Consider the following 18,434-nt stretch of genomic DNA (forward strand, 5'->3'; position numbering starts at 1 on the left):
GAGACAGAGGGCAAGCTGCAATTTCACTCATGCCTGACTTTGATGGCACAGGTTCTGGTTCCTTGCTGGATTCAATTCTATCTACCCTCTTGAAAAAACAATCCAGGGATGTCTGGCTAGTAGCTCTTTTTTTTTCGTCATAGATGACACAGTAGCACTGGATTGCATTCTGAACGGGTGCTGCAACCTTCGTGTACCTTTCTACATTCGGGTCCTGTGGCTCAAAAACTAACAGTGCCTCCTGAAATAAAGAAAATCCCCTGCCATTTCCTGCTTTGTGAATCTCTTCAGTTCTGCAGTTACTTCTTCCTCTTGTCTCTCTTGGCGATTCTTAGCAGTACCAGCTTACCTCACCACCGCTTTTACACTTGCTTTTGGACATCCTGAGCTTGAAATAAAGATATTGTACTACTGTACTCTATACAGTACTATACAGTAAAGTACACAAAAGCACAACCACTTGTAGAGGACGCACGCACGTGACAATGTTCTCCAGACAGGTGAACTAACTTACGTGATTGGACATGGGAACGCACGTTCGCATCTTTGAAAGATCGCAACTTGAAGGTTCGTGTGAGGAGGACTTACTGTATAGTGTTTAGGAATGCCTATTGGGTAATACGCTATTAAGAAAAGGAAACAAGTGATTTCCATAAAAGTCAAGGTAGTAGTTACCTCTGGTAGAAGAGACGGTGATTGGGAGGGGGCATGATGGGGCTTCTGGTGGCTGGTGATGAGCTATTTCTTTTTTTTTTTAATTGAGGTGTAGTTGATGTACAACATTATATAAGTTTCAGGTGTACAACGTAGCGATTCACAATATTTAAAAACAATATTTATTTATTTGGCTGCGCCAGGTCTTAGTTGCAGCACGCAGGATCTTTGTTGTGGCCTGCAGGATCTTTAGTTGTGGCATGCAAACTCTTAGTTGTGGCATGGGGGATCTAGTTCCCTGACCAGGGATCAAACCCGGGCCCCCTGCATTGGGAACATGGAGTCTTAGCCACTGGACCACCAGGGAAGTCCCGTGATTCAGGATTTTTAAAGGTTATATTCCATTTATAGTTATTATAAAATATTGTCTATATTCTCCATGTTGCACAATATAACCTTATAGCTAATTTATGGTGATGAGCTATTTCTTTCTTTTTTTTTTTAAAGGCAATTTTATTTATTTATTTATTTATTTATTTATTATTTATTGATTGATTGATTTATGGCTGTGTTGGGTCTTCATTTCTGTGCGAGGGCTTTCTCCAGTTGTGGCAAGCGGGGGCCACTCTTCATCGCGGTGCACTGGCCTCTCACTGCCGCGGCCTCTCTTGTTGCGGAGCACAGGCTCCAGACGCGCAGGCTCAGCAGTTGTGGCTCACGGGCCTCGCTGCTCCCCGGCATGTGGGATCTTCCCAGACCAGGGCTCGAACCTGTGTCCCCTGCATTGGCAGGCAGATTCTCAACCACTGCGCCACCAGGGAAGCCCAATGAGCTATTTCTTGACCTGGGAGGTAGTTATATGGATTTTTACTTTATCATAATTCTTCAAGCTTGCATTCTATGTTTTGTCCATTTTTAGGTATGTCTGTTGTTTCTCACAACTTGAAAAGTGTGTCTGTGTGTTTTTGTGTCTGTGTATGTTTAGAAAGATTAAGAGTCACTATTTTCCAGAGTCAAACGTTCTATGATGCAAACGTTCTATGTCTGTGATGTATTTCGAGGACCCCTCTGAGGCCACACATGTTAGACCACCCTGGTGAAGGACAACTAGGACTGTGTGACAGGGCAGAAAAAGAAGGAGAGCAACCCAACTACTGAGTCACAAAGCTGTTGACATACTTATCTATTTTACCTTCTCAAAGACTAGAGCAGTGGGAATCACAAAAGAATCATTCCTGTTTAAAAGGTGGAGCATAATCTATTAGAAAGAAATGGAGTCAAATAGCCTGGAGTCAAAACTTGTCCAAGCCTGAGAGATCTGTAAAACAGAGCAGAATAATCCCTTCCTCTAGGGCTTTGGAGAGGAATAAGTGAGATAATAGGTAAAGTGCCTGAAACATGTAGATAATAAATGGTAGAAATAGTATCCTCATTTTACTCAAGAAGACACAGAGCCCAGTCTGGCTGGGACTTGCCCAAGGTCACCCAGCTAGCAAGGGGAGGACTAGAGAGTCAAGCCTGGGCATCTCCCTTTTGGAGCTCAGGGCACCACCTCCCCACAAGCTGTGTTGTAATAGAAGTTTCCTCTGGGAACTCAGGGGAGGCAGCAGGTACATGGCTGGGTGGGAAGGCTTGTCACAGAGGATGTGACTTTTGAGGTAATCCTTGAAGGAGATGAGGGATATGTTAGGCAGAAGAGAGAGGGAGCACAGACCAGCCTAGGAGGTGTGAAAATTTGTAGAATCACAGGGGAATGGTTGGTGAACGATTAAGTCACTGAACTACACTAGGCATCAAGTTCCGCACGCATGGGGCTGAAAGTAAGAAAAGCTGCCCTGCTTTTTTCAAAGTGTTATTCCAAGGATGGAAGGAAGGTGTATTTGAAAGTTCTTTATAAATTGTTCAGCATTACACAAACGTAAGACCGTGTGTGTGTGTGTGTGTGTGTGTGTGTGTGTGCATGCATGCACATGTATCCCAGGGAAAATTTAATATTTGGCTCCTATCTGTGGGTAAAAGAAGGAATCATGGCCTTTCCTTTTGTCCTATAGAGACCACTCCCAAGCCTGGGGCACCAGGGACTAAAGGAAAATTCCTGGAAGTTACTTAGCACAACAATTAAGCCTAGAGTATGTGTATATACTGTTAGGCCAAACGTTGGTAGTTAGAGTTTATTGTTAATAAGCATTGAATTGTTAACACAAACCCTAGGATGACTAGTATCTGCGGGTAGCAAATTTCAGGGGGCAAGGATGAGCCCATCTTCTGGGAAAACTCTATGAACAAAGGACTGGTTTCATTAGCAAAATCATTCACATTCTCCTGGCATCTTGTGCTCCTCTGAAAGTGTTAATAGCTAACACTTCTTCTGTGCTTACCGTGCGTCAGACACTTTGATAAGTACTCTATATGATTTCTTACTATTAAATTAATAATTATAAAAATATTGTTAATCATCAGAACAATTCGGTGAGGCGTGCTACTTTGCTCACCTCCATTTTACAGGTGCGGAGACCTTAGGTAACCTGACCAAGGTCACATGGCTAGTACAAGGTGGAATTTGAACCCAGGCAGGTCTGATCCCAGAGTTCACATGCTTATCCATTTCTCTCTACTATCTTTCAGCCTGATTAATTTGATCAATGACAGTGACCGTTTACAAGAAGAGGCTGATTATTTACTTTATCTGTTTCAAATTCAGCCTAGAGTCTCTACACTTCTTAAAGCCAAACTTTCGTCACCAATTTTGAATTCAATGCCACATGTAGAATACAGGTGAGGGTCACCTGTATCTCTGAGAAATGTTTTTGAATGTTTATTTACTTGTTCAAAGCTTTGAGAGTTTCAAAAAACATAAAAATGGCTGACCCATGTTCGAGAACTTTGAGAAATCCTAATGAAACCACCGACGATAAAGGAAACAGGTAGGACTGAATGAAGGTCTGTGATGATGGTGAAGCGGGAAAAAAGAGTGAAGACAGAGGAGAGCCTGGGAAAGATGCAGAGCCTGAGAACCATGGGGCTTATCTGAGCTGTAATCAACAGGCACCATTCCCGGTAACGTGTGATGTTGGAGACAGCATGGTGCACTTTGACAGAAATAATGATGTTTAATTAATGTCCATTAAGATATGCCAGCACAGCCCACCAAAGCACATGGATAGGTAAAGACAATTTAGTTTGTTTGACCAGGTTACTCTCTATCCTGCTTTCTTAACATCCCTTTTTAAATTGCCTTCTGAGCTTCAGCCAGAATTGGGTGAATTGGCAAGTGGGCTGTGTGGCTGATTGCTGACGCCCTGGAGAAAGGGAAGGGTGTCCAGGCTCTCTGTCCCCCAGCTCGAAGTCCCAGACATCACAGAACCTGTCAACCACGGCTCCTTTCTGCTACATGATTAAGACGCACCCTACCTGAGCTGTGCTGCAGGCAGGCTTTGACACCAGAGACAGAGGATTAACTCAAAGTGAGGTTTTTCCTCCAGCAGAAAAAAAAATTGGCAATTGACAGAACTAAGGAAACGAGCTGAGAAAAGGCCAGACAAAGAATAGTGGTTGGATGATTCATAAGGTGGGGTGCTCCTTTCCGGCAAAAAAATATTATTATTGTAAGATTGTAATCTTCTGGTGGCTGTCTTGTTCTTTAATGACTATGTTCTCCTTCAGAATTCTAAGTGTAGGTTAGGTCTGGAAGGGGGAAAAATGTTGAAGGGAAGGACTCTTGTTATAAGTGGGTCCTTCACCTCTGCCTTCCCTTTCTGTGAGCGCTGTGGCCATGACCTTGTTGCCAGCCTTGCAACCCTGCCCAGGTGATGTAATTCATTAGGTTTTGCCACCTTGGAAGACGTAAGGTGGAAAGAGCTTTTAAAATTCTGCCTTGGTTTGCTCCAAAGAGACCTGGGGATTTTTTGCAGGTTACTTGCTTTCCCGGTCCAGTAATGTTTTCCCCTGCTATTGTGAGCGCTTTCATTGTTTTAAGCAAATAATAGTCCAGGAGTGGCCAGGACTTTTTCTTTTTGACAGGAAGATCCCAGGAAGAGCTGTCCATTAGTAACCATTCACAACATACAATTGCTGCGTGTCTATCATCGTCTCCAGTGCTGCGGAAGAGCTAAAAGTTTGGACGTCCAGCTCTAACTAGATTAAGGAGGGGGAAATCATAAACATTGTCCCCTCAGATACTACCCGGAGAGGGTTTGTTTTGAGAATAGTAGTTTCTGGGACCTCCTTGGCGGTCCAGTGGTTAGGACTTCGCCTTCCAATGCAGGGGCGGGTTTGATCCCTGGTTGCGGAACTAAGATCCCACATGCCTCGCAGCCAAAAAACCAAAACATAAAATAGAAGCAATATTGTAACAAATTCAACAAAGACTTTAAAAATGGTCCACATCAAAAAACTCTTAAAAAAAAGAAGGAATAGTAGTTTCTGTTATCGATCAGAAAAGAAGTTTAAGGAACGTGAAGTTCCATAAAAATCCTTCCATTAGGAGGGAGTGAGCAGTGACAGGCGTGAGGGGAGATGGAGGTATAGAATAGCAGTGACAAGATTCCAGTCACATGTGTGCTCCTGGAAAACTGGGTGGGGACCAGCCTGGCCTGAAAGGAATTTAATTAATTAATTAAGTTATTTATTTATTGGCTGCATTGGGTCTTCGCTGCTGCGCGCGCAGGCTTTCTCTATTTGCGGCGAGAGGGGGCTACTCTTTGTGGTGGTGTGCGGGCTTCTCATTGCCGTGGCTTCTCTTGTGGTGGAGCACGGGCTCTAGGCGCGCTGGCTTCAGTAGTTGTGGCATGCGGGGTCAGTAGTTGTCGCTCGCTGGCTCTAGAGCCCAGGCTCCGTAGTTGTGGCACACGGGCTTAATTCCTCCGTGGCATATGGGATCTTCCTGGACCAGGGCTTGAACCCGTGTCCCCTGCATTGGCAGGTGGATTCTTAACCACTGAGCCACAAGGGAAGTCCCTGAAAGGAATTATTGATTCAGTTTCCCTTCCAGGATTAAAAATAAATGATGTGCTGATAATCCATGGTTAAATTCGGGTTTTGGATGTTATTTGTCTGGATTTGAATCTGGGATCTTCAAAGTATTTGCTGTGTGTCCTTTGTCTAGTTACTTCACCTCTTAGTGCCTTTTTTTTTTCTTCTCTGTCGCTTTAGCTTTTATTTTTAGTAAAGTGGTACATATCCATTATTTTAAAAAGTCAAATTGTTCTACAAGGTCAATTGTGAAAAACACAGCTCTCTGGTCCCCTTCTCCCTCTATTCCTACTTCCCAAAGATAACCCATTTCATCTATTTTAGCTGCTTCTTTGAGTGTATCCATATTGCTAAATAATTTTTTTTTTTTCGGTACGTGGGCCCCTCACTGTTGTGGCCTCTCCCATTGCGGAACACAGGCTCCGGACGCACAGGCTCAGCGGCCATGGCTCACGGGCCCAGCTGCTCCGCGGCATGTGGGATCCTCCCGGACCGGGGCATGAACCCGTGTCCCCTGCATCGGCACGCAGACTCTCAACCATTGTGTCACCAGGGAAGCCCTAAATAATTTATTTTTAATAAATCTTTTTTTTCTGATTGAATACCCTGTGTGAAGGATGAAGATTTCGTCCTCTTACTCGCTCCTTTAAACCACATACATACATCCCTCCCCCATCCTCCTGTATATAAGTTTTAGTTTGATCTATATTCAGTTTTTAGATTATTGTGGCTGACAAGTGCCTTCTCAAATGTAAAATGGGGAGGGACCAAATAATGAATCATGAAAAACATGGACTAAGTGCTCAACAGATATTAGCTACTATTATTAGGCTACATCATTGTAATAAGTCTTCTGCAGCACAGAAATTCCAGAAAGTTTTCGATTAACTGTACGACCTTGGGGCTGAATTTTCTCATCTGTAAAATTCGGAAGCTGGATCAGATAAGGTCTGAACTGACCTTAAAGGTCTCAAATTACATTCTTTGCATTTTCCTAATGGAAATAGTGAATCATACATCCTAGTAGTACCTGTTCCTGATACATGGCAACCTAGCAACAATCAGGCTGAGGAGGTGGATGGCCACCAAGTCTTTGATTCTAATAGTTTTCTATTATCTTATCAGAAGATCACAGCCCATGGTTCATGAGAGTGCAACCTGGTACAACATTCCTGGAGGTCAATCTGGCAATATTTATCCAAAGCCTTAAAATTATGTATACCCCCAAATTCCATTTCTAGGAGTTCATCCTAGGACAAAGATAAATAATAATTAGAGATGTTGCAAGATAGCTACAAGGATGTTCATTACAGGATTATTTATAATAAGGAAAAATTGAAAAAATAGTGATAATCAAAACAGAGGATTGGTTAAATTATGGTGCATCTATGGAATGAAATGCAGTTGTAAAAATGATTAACAAGGAATTTTTTGACACGGGAAGATGTTTATAATGCATTGTTAAATGGAAAACACATTCTCAAACAATATATATACTGTGACCCCAGAGTGGTTAAAAACCAATGTGTATCTCTCCACCACAGTCCACCAAATCCACCAAATATATAACCAGTCTGCTAAATGTGTTCACCAAAATCTACCAAAATATAAATGGTTTGCTTAAGACAGTGTTTCTTTTTTGTATTTGGTTTTTTACTAATTTTATCCATTGAATATATTTTTTCTGAACTTTTAGTTTTGGAAAAATTAAAACATAAACAAAAAATAGAAAAAATTGTGATAGCCCCCCTCTTCACTATCTACCCATCACTGAATTTCAGTAATTTTTAACCCATGATCAATCTTGCTTCATCTTGTATTACTTTCTAATAGAAAAAAAAAATGTTACTTAAAATTTTTTTCAAGACTCTCACCTTATAGGAGGAATTACTGTTCATTTCACCCCAACTACGGGACAAATAATAAAGAAATTAGCTCAAGATTCACAGTGGTCCAGTGGCATTTTTAATCATATCAGGAGCAAGTAAGAGCAATTCTGCACAGACCTAGGCGGGGTCTTTACCAGGCAACCATACCAGTCAAGAGTAGCTTCTGGTACAAGTACAGAAACCCACGGCTACCAAGTGAAGTGGAAAGCAATTGGCTCTTGTGATCCCATGGGAGTGGGAGTGGGGGTCAGACAGAGGTAAAGTGTCCCTGGGGACTCAGGGAATTTCCTGGCGGTCCATTGGTTAGTGTCTCAGGAGCCTAATGCTCCTCCCATGCCTCTGACCTAAGTCACAGGAGCAGCAGCTCACAGGCTCTCAGCAAATGATAAGGGGAGTCCCACTGCTGTCAGTCACACAACCTCGAGTGGCCTCTGTCTGGTAGGCCTTGGGTCAAGTCACTTCCCTATGACCAGAGGGCAGAGAGCCAGGGCCACACTGAGATCGTTAGAGGTTCTCACTATAATATTAACAGCAACAGCTTCCCAACATAAAGCACCTGCTCTGTGCCAGGCACTGTCTAAACACTATGTATAGATACACTCATTGAAGCCTCACAACAGCCCTAAGGTGTAGGTGCTAGTATTAGCATCATTACCCTATTTTAGAGATGGGAAAAACAAAGGCAAGAAAAAGAAAAGAAGAAATCAAGCAACTCGTCCAAGGTTGTATAACTAGTAAGTGACAGAACAGGATTCAAACCCAAGCAGCCTGGCCCTAGGTGCAGTGAGCCCCTCTGTGATTCTATTGCTTGAGATTCTGAGCACCAAAAGCATTGTGCCTCTGGCCATATATAATCCAAATCCAAATCACACTAAATTCTGAAGGAGGGTAAGAAATTTTAAAAATTTAAAAAATGTTTCCTATGACGACTATGATTTTTTTTTTTTTTTTTTGCATTACGCGGGCCTCTCACTGGTGTGGCCTCTCCCGTTGCGGAGCACAGGCTCCGGACGTGCAGGCTCAGCGGCCATGGCTCACGGGCCCAACCGCTCCACGGCATGTGGGATCTTCCCGGACCGGGGCACGAACCCGCGTCCCCTGCATCGGCAGGCGGACTCTCAACCACTGCGCCACCAGGGAAGCCCGACGACTATGATTTTTGCTATTGCATGTTTTTCTCATGGTTCTGGTGCTGGTGCCCTAAGTAAATAACGCTTTGTCTGTCACTTGGATAACCGGCCCCAGTGTTTGGAAAGGGATTTCAGGTGGGCAGAGTGCATAGATGTAGTTCTACCAGCCAAAGTTGTGTTGGGTGTCCCCTGCCCCCCCACAGGGTGTCCTCCAGTCCCCTTTGGGGACTCACTTTGGAAGCTTTGGCAGCAACTGTAGGCCTGACAGTCCACTTTTTTTTTTTTAAAGGGTGATTCAGGGAATTCCCTGGCAGTCCATTGGTTAGGACTCAGCGCTCTCACTGCTGTGGCCCGGGTTCAATCCCTGGTTGGGGAACTAAGATCCCACAAGTTGTGTGGCGTGGCAAAACAAAAAAGTGTGATTTAAATGTTCAATGTCTTTATTGGGGTGGTGGTTACACAGTTTTATACCTAATACAAAATTCATCAAGTTGAACACTTAATGGTGACGTTTCAACAATTTTAGATTTATTTTTTACTGAAGTGACATTGGTTTATAACACTATACACGTTTCATGTGTACAACATTATATTTCTACTTCTGGATACCCTGCCGTGTACTCACCACCAAAAATTTAGCTTCCGTCTGTCATCACACAGTTGATTCCCTTTACCGTCTCGCCCTCCTCTGCACCTCCCGCCCCTTCCCCTCTGGCAACCGCTCCTCTGTTCTCTACTTGTATGCGTTTGTTTTCTGACAGCCCCCTTCTGTAAAAGCATGATATGCATTCCTCTGGATTTCCATCTATTTCCAACTTCTCTCTTGTATTCTTTAAGTGCGTTTGGCAGCAAGTAACCAGAATCTTGACTATCAGTGCAAATTTAAGCCTTAAGAGGCCTATTATCTTCTTCAGAAGTCTGAGGGTGGTAGGTTTGACAGCTCAATAGTGTCATCAAGAACCCAGGCCCTGGGAATTCCCTGGTGGTCCAGTGGTTAGGACTCTGTGCTCTCAAGGTCAAGGGTCTGAGGCGAGGCTGAAAAAAAAAAAGAACCCAGGCCCTTCCATCTTGCCACTCTGCCTCATGTGTTAGCTGTTATCTTCAAGCTCATACACTATGGTCTCAAGATGGCCACCTCAGGGCAAGGCATCATGGTCCTCTTCTAACTTAAACATTAAAAAAGAAATGGGCAGGGCTTCCCTGGTGGCGCAGTGGTTGAGAGTCCACCTGCCGATGCAGGGGACGAGGGTTCAAGCCCTGGTCCGTGAAGATCCCACATTCTGCGGAGCGGTTGGGCCCGTGAGCCACGGCCGCTGAGCCTGTGCATCCGGAGCCTGTGCTCCGCAACAGGAGAGGCCACAACAGTGAGAGGCCTGTGTACCGCTAACAGAAAAAAAAAAAAAAGTGGGCAAAAGGGCTTCTTTTTCATGTGGTTCTTTTTATTTAGAACAATGACCAAAAAATCCATCCAAAAGCATCTCAACAGGCATCTGTTTACTTCTCTTTGGCCAGGAAGAGGTCACATGACCGTGCCTAGACCAATTATTGGCAAAGGGGATGCTGGGCTTAGACCAATCATGATTCATCCCCTAGGCAAGGGCATGCAGCTTCCCTGAGCGATATTTGGCATCCGTGTGCAATGAAGAAGAAGAGGTGGCTGTTGGGTAGGCTGCCATATAACCTCTTTCTCCTTCTTCTCATGTCCTTCCTCCCAAAAGTCCTAAAAAAAAACCCTGCCCTCCCCTGGGGCAGGGCCAAGGTCAGGATTGGAGAATAGGGGGCATTGTTTGCTAATTAACACAATTTATAGTTATTCCTTTGCAGAATAATTGACCTCTGTATTTTCCTAATTCTCCTAAAGCCTCAGAAAGTTCTTTAATTCCAAGGCCAGAAAAAATATGTTGTACCTTGTATTAGTTTCCTATGTCTTTTGTAACAAATTACCACAAAGTTGATGACTTAACACAAATTTATTCACTTATAGCTCTGGATTCAGAAATCCAAAATCTGTTTCACTGGGCTAAAAGTCAAGTAGTTGGCTGGACTGGTTGCTTCTTGAGAATCCAGGGAGAATCCATTTCCTTGCTTTATTCAGTTTCTGGTAGCTTAGTGCCCCTTCCGCCATCTTCAATGTGGGTAATTCCACCAATGGCATCTGCTTCCCTATATCCCACAGCCCTCTCTGACAGACTCTTGCATCCCCCTTAGAAGGAGGGTTGCAATTATTAATGCAGGATAATCTCCGTATCTCAAGATCCTTTTTTTTTTTTTTTTTCACTTTGTCTCCAAGACCTAAAACCGAAAACCACCAGTCATTCAGTCACGTGGTGCTGGAACTCCTGTAGTACTGGAATGGAACTGACAGCCACAGGCAGACTCGAGATTCTTAAATTAATCACATCTGCAAAGTCCCTTTTGCCATATAAGGTTAACACCGACCAGGAATTAGGACATGAATCTCTCCGGGGGCTATTAATCAGCCTATCACCCACCCTAATACCTGATCCTCCAATCTCAAAAGTTTCTGAAGGGGGAACTTACTAGGCAGGAGGGAGTTCTAATGTCTTCTTAGTGACATTCAGCAGCCCAGCAGCTCATAAGTGTGGTCTTGGGGTCCATGGCTTAAGTTTGTGGTAGATGCTTGGGGTGACGTTTGTGCCCGAAGGACAGAACTCCTAGCAGAAGGAAGTCTCTCTTGGGAACCTGTGGGGGACACTTTTAACTCTGTGCGTCTTGTATTTTTGCAGATGAATGAATCACATTTGCTTTAAGTCAGTGCACATGGAAGAGGTGGCAGATCCCATTAACGTGAAAAAACTTCCATCAAATCACATGCCCACATTAGCTTCGTCACATTTTTAATGAACCCTTGTTGTGGAGTGATGATTCCACAGGACATCTTAGGACGTTAAGTGAAGTTTTGTAGTGAACTTACAGACCACTTGGACCATTTTCCTCTCCCTGCCTTTCTTTCCTTTTGTTCTGGTTTTGGTGGTTGCCCCTCTTTCACGTTCTCTTACGGTCCTCTTTCAGATGTTGGTAGCCTCGCATCCAGCTTTTCCTGGCATTTCTCAGCTTCTCTGGCTGGTGAGTATCTCCCATGGGCAGTGGCTTGTGACTTTAGTTGGTTTCTCCCCTACAGCCTTGCCCACCCCCTGCAAATAGAAGCAAGTCTTGGGGCAGAACTTGTGGGGTCCCGGGCAGAGTCGTAACTTAACGAGACACAGTATGTTCCAGGGACAAGTCAGTGAAAAGCTGGTAATGCTTAACAGCCCTCTCCCCAGAAAAAAACAAACCTGATTTGTAGGATTTGCCAATTTTTGAGATGGCAGATACACCCACTGCTGTCCAATCCAAGCTACTGAGGTCACCTAGACCGTGGAGTTGGGGAGAGATGCACACACCACGGGGCCAGTGCAGACATGTCCTCATGACACAGTATTTCAATAGTCCGCCTCTTCCGAAACAGGGAAGAACTAGTCAAACACATTCTCTCTGGAATTTTTTCTAAAGGAAACCTTCCACGCTCTCACATTCTCCCCGAGTTAGTCTTTGGTGCAAGGGTATGATTAGAAGTAAGCTTTGATGTGGAATTGCACTTTGCTTTTAGTCTTTCCCACTGTCCCTCCTTCTTCCTTGTGTCAAGGGATGCTGGCTTATAGTCACTTTTACTGGCAAGATGGTCACCATGCCAGGGAGGAAAAGGGCTAAATATAGGCGATCCAGCTCCTGTGTGTCTCATGTGGTACACACAAGAAAATTCCAACTTAATGTAAATTAAGGTGAATTAGCTGAGTTATCTTTTCATAAAAGAAAGGGGGTTGGGTGGGAGATGTGAGCAGACAGAGTATGTCATTTAAGTGCTAAGAATCCAGAAACCAGTTAATGGCTTTGGCCCTCTTCTTAAATTCCTGTTCCAAAATGGAACGGATTTATTTCTTTTCCTTTCTGCAGCCCTGCACACAATGGGGTAGGGCACAGTGAGTGACAAAGTGACCCCAAATGCACTGTAGGAGGGAGAGGCAAGGTGGCCAGAGAGTCTACAAACTGCAGGTGAGTCTTAAGTGACTTAGAATTGATCAAGCACTCAACTGTGACAGGAAATGCCAACATCGTCATAAAGTAATTATAATCATGAAAACTCCACATGTCCGGGCCAAGCTCTGCCCTGCGGTATGTGCTGTGCTGTTTTATGGGCCTAGCCCGGAATACAACGAGGCAGAGGCCAGGGCCGGAGGGCACCCCGCTCCCTGGGAAGCGAGGTGCAGACAAGGGCATCTGAATGTTTGTTTGGTTGAGCTGCTGTTTCACCATTGTTCGCCTCGTTACCAGTTATGACACGTGCCAGAGCAGGCTTTGCCCCCTTCATTCCACTGGCATTTGTTAAAACAACATTCACCAAGATCTGATCTGGATGTGTCTTTTGGCCTGCCTGTAACTTTCCACTTTCAGGGAGATGTAACGAGGAGTTTACAAGTCTTGATTTCACAGCTTTTTAAGGACAAGGATTTTAAAGCATAAACCTGGGAGAAATTTTATTTTTTATTTTTTTATTTCTTGGCCACGCCGCGCAGCATGTGGGATCTTAGTTCCCCGACCACGGATTGAACCCGTGCCCCCTGCAGTGGAAGCTCGGAGTCTTAACCACTGGACCACTAGGGAAGTCCCTGGGAGAAATTTTTTAAACAGAAAAGGAAGAAGGGAAACTGAATTTCAGTTCTTAACTACCTACCCCCTGGGCATTGTGCTTCCGAGTCCTTGGCATCAATTAAAGTACGATAAGAGAAGGAAGAAAAATTACTGATCGTGGGACTTTCCTGATGGCGCAGTGGTTAAGAATCCACCTGCCAATGCAAGGGACGTGGGTTCCATCCCTGGTCTGGGAAGATGCCGCGGAGCAACTAAGTCCATGCGCCACAAATACTGAGCCCACGCACCACGACTACTGAAGCCTGCACACATAGAGCCTGTGCTCTGCCGCAAGAGAAGCCACCACAGTTAGAAGCCTGCACACTGCAACGAAGACCCAACGCAGCCAAAAATAAATAAAATTTTAAAAATATATTGATCGATATTGCCTAATAGAGATCCAGCCAAAAGCGGACATGTTCTGGACGTGCGTGGTCTGTCTTGGGTGGTATTCCCATCTCCTACAACAAGGCCTAGCATATGGTAAGGCCTCAATTAGAATTTGTTGTATGAATGAATATAGATGATTGTGAAGATGCAGAGAAGTAAAGAAATGTAGCTTCAAAAGGATTTTGCTAAGCATCTACACCTGAGCTGTCTAGGACACAGGCCCAGAGTTAGGGTGAGGGAAATGAAAGGTCTAAGGTACAGAACTGAAGGAGGCACTCACTTCCAGTTTTATGCAAGTTTCAAGGCTGCACTTACTGGCATGATCCTGAGAGTGGGTGCCATCTTACATGTCCTAAATATTGTGCCCTACTGCCTCACTCACCTCACTCCTATCCCCGCCCTGCTAGTCCATTTAGAACTGACAAAATATATTTAAAAAAATTATTTCCCCTTTGGGCTTGGTCCACTAGCTCTGCTCTGAAACACAGGAGATGTTTTAGGGAATAGGAACAGAGGCTGTTCTTACCTAGGAAACCAGTGACCACACAGCCAAGAGCTGTCAGGTAGACCCGGGTTTACTCAGCACTTACTGTGTACTTGGATAAGTCCGTTAACCTCCGGAGCTTTCCTTCTTCATCCATAAAATGCAGATAAGAATACCCACTTCACAGGATGATTGTGAGCATTGGGAGTAATATACAAAAAGTGCCAAGTGCAGCACCTGGCACATAGTAAGTGCTCAATAAATGGGAGTCTTTATTGTGTCACTATTAGTGGTGATGCTGGCGATGCCGGCAATGCCGCTTAGCCAACTCTTTAGGTGAAATACAGCACACATATGCACTTGTCGAAAAAGATTCAGGTGGACTTCTGAAGCTGTCTTTGGTTCTTGTGGCTCCTGGCTCTCTCCTCCCTGCTTCTTCTTCCCTGATAGCATCCCCTGCTGTACGCAGGAACTGTGGGCATGGCAGGAATGTGTGTGACAGCTGGCCATGCAGACAGGAGAGGCAGGGTGAGGAGAATAGGTTTAAAAATATAGACTAGTCAGCTGGCCCCATGCACCTCAACCAAACTCCCTGGGAAATGCTAGTGGCTTTCCGGCCTCACCACCGCTCCCACCAGCCCTCTGTTTAGGGGCTCTGCTCTCTGCTGTGTGTTTCGTAAGAGAACAAAAAGACAGAGGGCTCTTGCTGAGAACTTTTGCTTATGGAAGCAGAATTTTTAAAATGTGCCCCAGGTTCCATGATGGCATTGTGACATTCTGCCTTGTGTTAATGGATAATTCTCAAAAAAAAGGGTAAAATCATGACTGTCTGTCATACAGAAATAAAAATGAAAACATGTTAAAGATTTTATTTAACTCTTTAAGGAGGAAACTGGCGTTTCAACCAGTTCAGAGAAGCAATAAAACCCACAGATTTATATGGGGTAAAGGAATGTTGGAACGAATGAGCAAATGGACATAAAATTGGCTTAAGGGGTGTTATAGGCTGAATTTTGTCTCCCCAAATTCATGTGTTAAAGTCCTAACCCTCAGGTACCTCGGACTGTGACTGTATTTGCAGATAGGGTCTTTAAAGAGGTAATCAAGTTAAAATGAGGTCATTAGGGTGGGCCTTAATCCAATATGACTGTTGTCCTTATAAGGAGAAGAAATTAGGACACAGACCCACACAGAAGGAGAACCATGAGACAGAAGGTGGCCATCTAGAAATCAAGCAAGGACAGAGGCCTCATAAGAAACCAATCCCAATGACACATTGATCTCAGACTTCTAGCCTCCAGAACTGAAATAAACTTCGGTTGTATAAACCACCCAGCACTTTGTTATCATAGCCCTAACAAACTAATTCAGTGGGGAAGGGTTATTTGAACATCTATAGACAAGAATTAATTTACATCCCAATTAGTTATCTATAATTTATAGAGTTGTAAAATAGCTCTGTTTGAATCAGATAACCCAGCCAGTTTAATAATGAGACTTATTTACAACTACAATCAGTAAACTACAGCTTGTGGGTCAAATCCAGCTCCACCACCTGTTTTTATAAATAAAGCTTTATTGGCACACAGACAGAGTTGGTCCTTTCCCTTGTCTGTGGCTGCTTTCCCACTACAAAGGCAGAGTTAACTAGTTGTCATCTGCAAAGTCTAAAATATTTACTATCTGGTCTTTTTCAGAAAAAGTTTGTAGATCTTCCTCTAGAAAATGCATCATTTCCCACTGAAGCACAATTTCCTTACAGTTGGAATGTCCTTCAAGGTCATCCAGTCCAGGGGGTTCCAGATTTTGAAATCTCATGCATCAGTAAAATTTCAAAAAAATACTTGAGGAATAGTCACTGGTCTTCAATTTTTACTTCTGTCGAATATCAACTACTTCATAAAAGAAGACATTTCAGCTATGTGATAAAATAAGATATTTTGAAGAGCGTAGCGCCTGAAAGACTCACTGCATTGTCCTTTCTTTTTTTTCTTTGAGGTTTGGTAAAAACTTTGCCACCAACTAGCCACAGTTCATGGTCTGGATTGTGGGACAACTAATCTGGCTCAACCGTAGACACCAACTGCTGGCTCTGTCCAGGGAGACTCTGCTGGCTCAGACCAGGAGTCCTGGACTTACTCCTGGTACCCAGGCTAGTTCATGTCTTTCGGCCAGGAAGGAGGTCCTCAGGGTCTGGTTATTGCCAGAGCCAGCCTGGGCACACACCCAGCTCCAATTATGACAGGGCCTGCCTTGCTTTAAAAAATATTTTTTTTCTTTTCTTTTTTTTTTTTTTACATCTTTATTGGAGTATAATTGCTTTACAGTGTTGTGCTAGTTTCTGCTTTATAACAAAGTGAGTCAGTTATACATACACATACGTTCCTATATCTCTTCCCTCTTGCGTCTCCCTCCCTCCCACCCTCCCTATCCCACCCCTCTAAGTGGTCACAAAGCACCGAGCTGATCTCCCTGTGCTATGCAGCTGCTTCCCACTAGCTATCTACCTTACGTTTGGTAGTGTATATATGTCCATGCCACTCTCTCGCTTTGTCATAGCTTCCCCTTCCCGCTCCCCATATCCTCAAGTCCATTCTCTGGTAGGTCTGTGTCTTTATTCCTGTCTTACTCCTAGGTTCTTCATGACATTTTTAAAAATATATATATTTTTTCTTGATTTTTAAAAGAAAGATATGTGCAGTGCAGAAAACTTAGGAAAAAATGGAAAGAACAAAACTCATCTCTACCCAGAGAGATATAAAAGTTTAGTGATACACAGGGTGAACAAAAGTGCTTTCCAATCTAAAAAGTTTAAAGGGGCAAAACCCAGCATATCTCCCCGAAATGAGGCCTGGCACATGGCAGGCACCAATAGTTATTGAAAGAATAATTAAACCTAAACGACTGCAATTATTTTTCCCAGATGATCCAAGAAAATTCAGTCTTTTTACTTTTTTGATGATCAAAATGGCTAATATGGTAAATCTTCCAGGTTGGCCTCCCCACCACCAAAAAAATCTTGTATCTATTTTTTTTCTTCTTAAGGCTTATAACTGCCAAGAACAATCATTTAAGAAGCAAGTATTATATATTTTCACTATTTTCATCATGTTTTACTGTCCAAAAATTAACATCAGTTAAACTGCCCTAATGATAAACACAATATAATAATAATGATCTTTAAAAATCAATGTAGTATTCTCTCTGATTTCTTTTTCTTTCTTTCTTTCTTTTTTTTTTTTTTGGCAGCACCACACAACTTGTGGGATCATAGTTCCCCGACCAGGGATTGAACCCAGGCCACTGCAGTGCCCAGTGAAAGTGCACTGGGTGAAAGTGAAAGTGAAAGTGCACATCGGTTAGAGTCCTAATCACTGGACTTCCAGGGAATTCTCTCAATGACTTCAAATGAGCTATTCCTAAGAAGCAAAGTTTAAATTATTCAATTATTTCACATTCATGCCTGGTCACCTAAATGAGAAACATCTTGAATTTGATATTCAAAGTAAACAATTGAGAATACTTTTTAAACTCTTTGTGGCTTACAATCCTAAAATTGGGGACTTCCCTGGCGGTCCAGTGGTTAGGACTCTGTGCTTCCACTGCAGGGGCATAGGTTCAATCCCTGGTGGGGGAATTAAGATTTAGCATGCCTCGCGGTGTGGCCGAAAAAAGAAAAGAAGAAAAATTACACCTAAAATCAATCATTCATCACTGTTTCCTGTGAAAACATCATCGATACCTCCTGCTTTGCAAGGCACTTCTAAGCCCCTTCAAGTGGTTTATTAATTCCATCTACCCCTTTAAGAAACAAACATTTCAAACAATCCCTGACAAACTAGAAGAATAAAAATGACTTCTCCTTGGTTCTTCTTTGTCTGACTAGTTCACTCATATATGTCTGTGTTTCCCCTGATGTTTCATTTTGTTTATACATAAAATTTTTCTCTAAAAACATAAGCTCATTTTAACTGTTTAAAAATAAGCAAGTATCATCCCTTTTCAAAAATCACTTCTTTTCTTTGATAAAACATCTGGTTGCATCTTATTTCAGTCTTGAATCCCACCCACAATCTGAGCCAATCCCTTTGCACTGGCTTATTTCTCTCCATCTATAACATTTAATCTCCATGCTGAGGTCTGTCCCTTACCTGCCCTGCCCCTGTGAGCCTCCTGTACTCTGACTTGGCCCAGGTGGATTCCCACCTGGCATATGATGGGCAGGAG

This window comes from Delphinapterus leucas, chromosome 4 (genome assembly GCF_059928025.1).
Source record: "Delphinapterus leucas isolate spDelLeu-1000000601 "Yukka" chromosome 4, BTC_Dleu_Yukka2, whole genome shotgun sequence".
In the NCBI taxonomy this organism is placed as follows: Eukaryota; Metazoa; Chordata; class Mammalia; order Artiodactyla; family Monodontidae; genus Delphinapterus; species Delphinapterus leucas.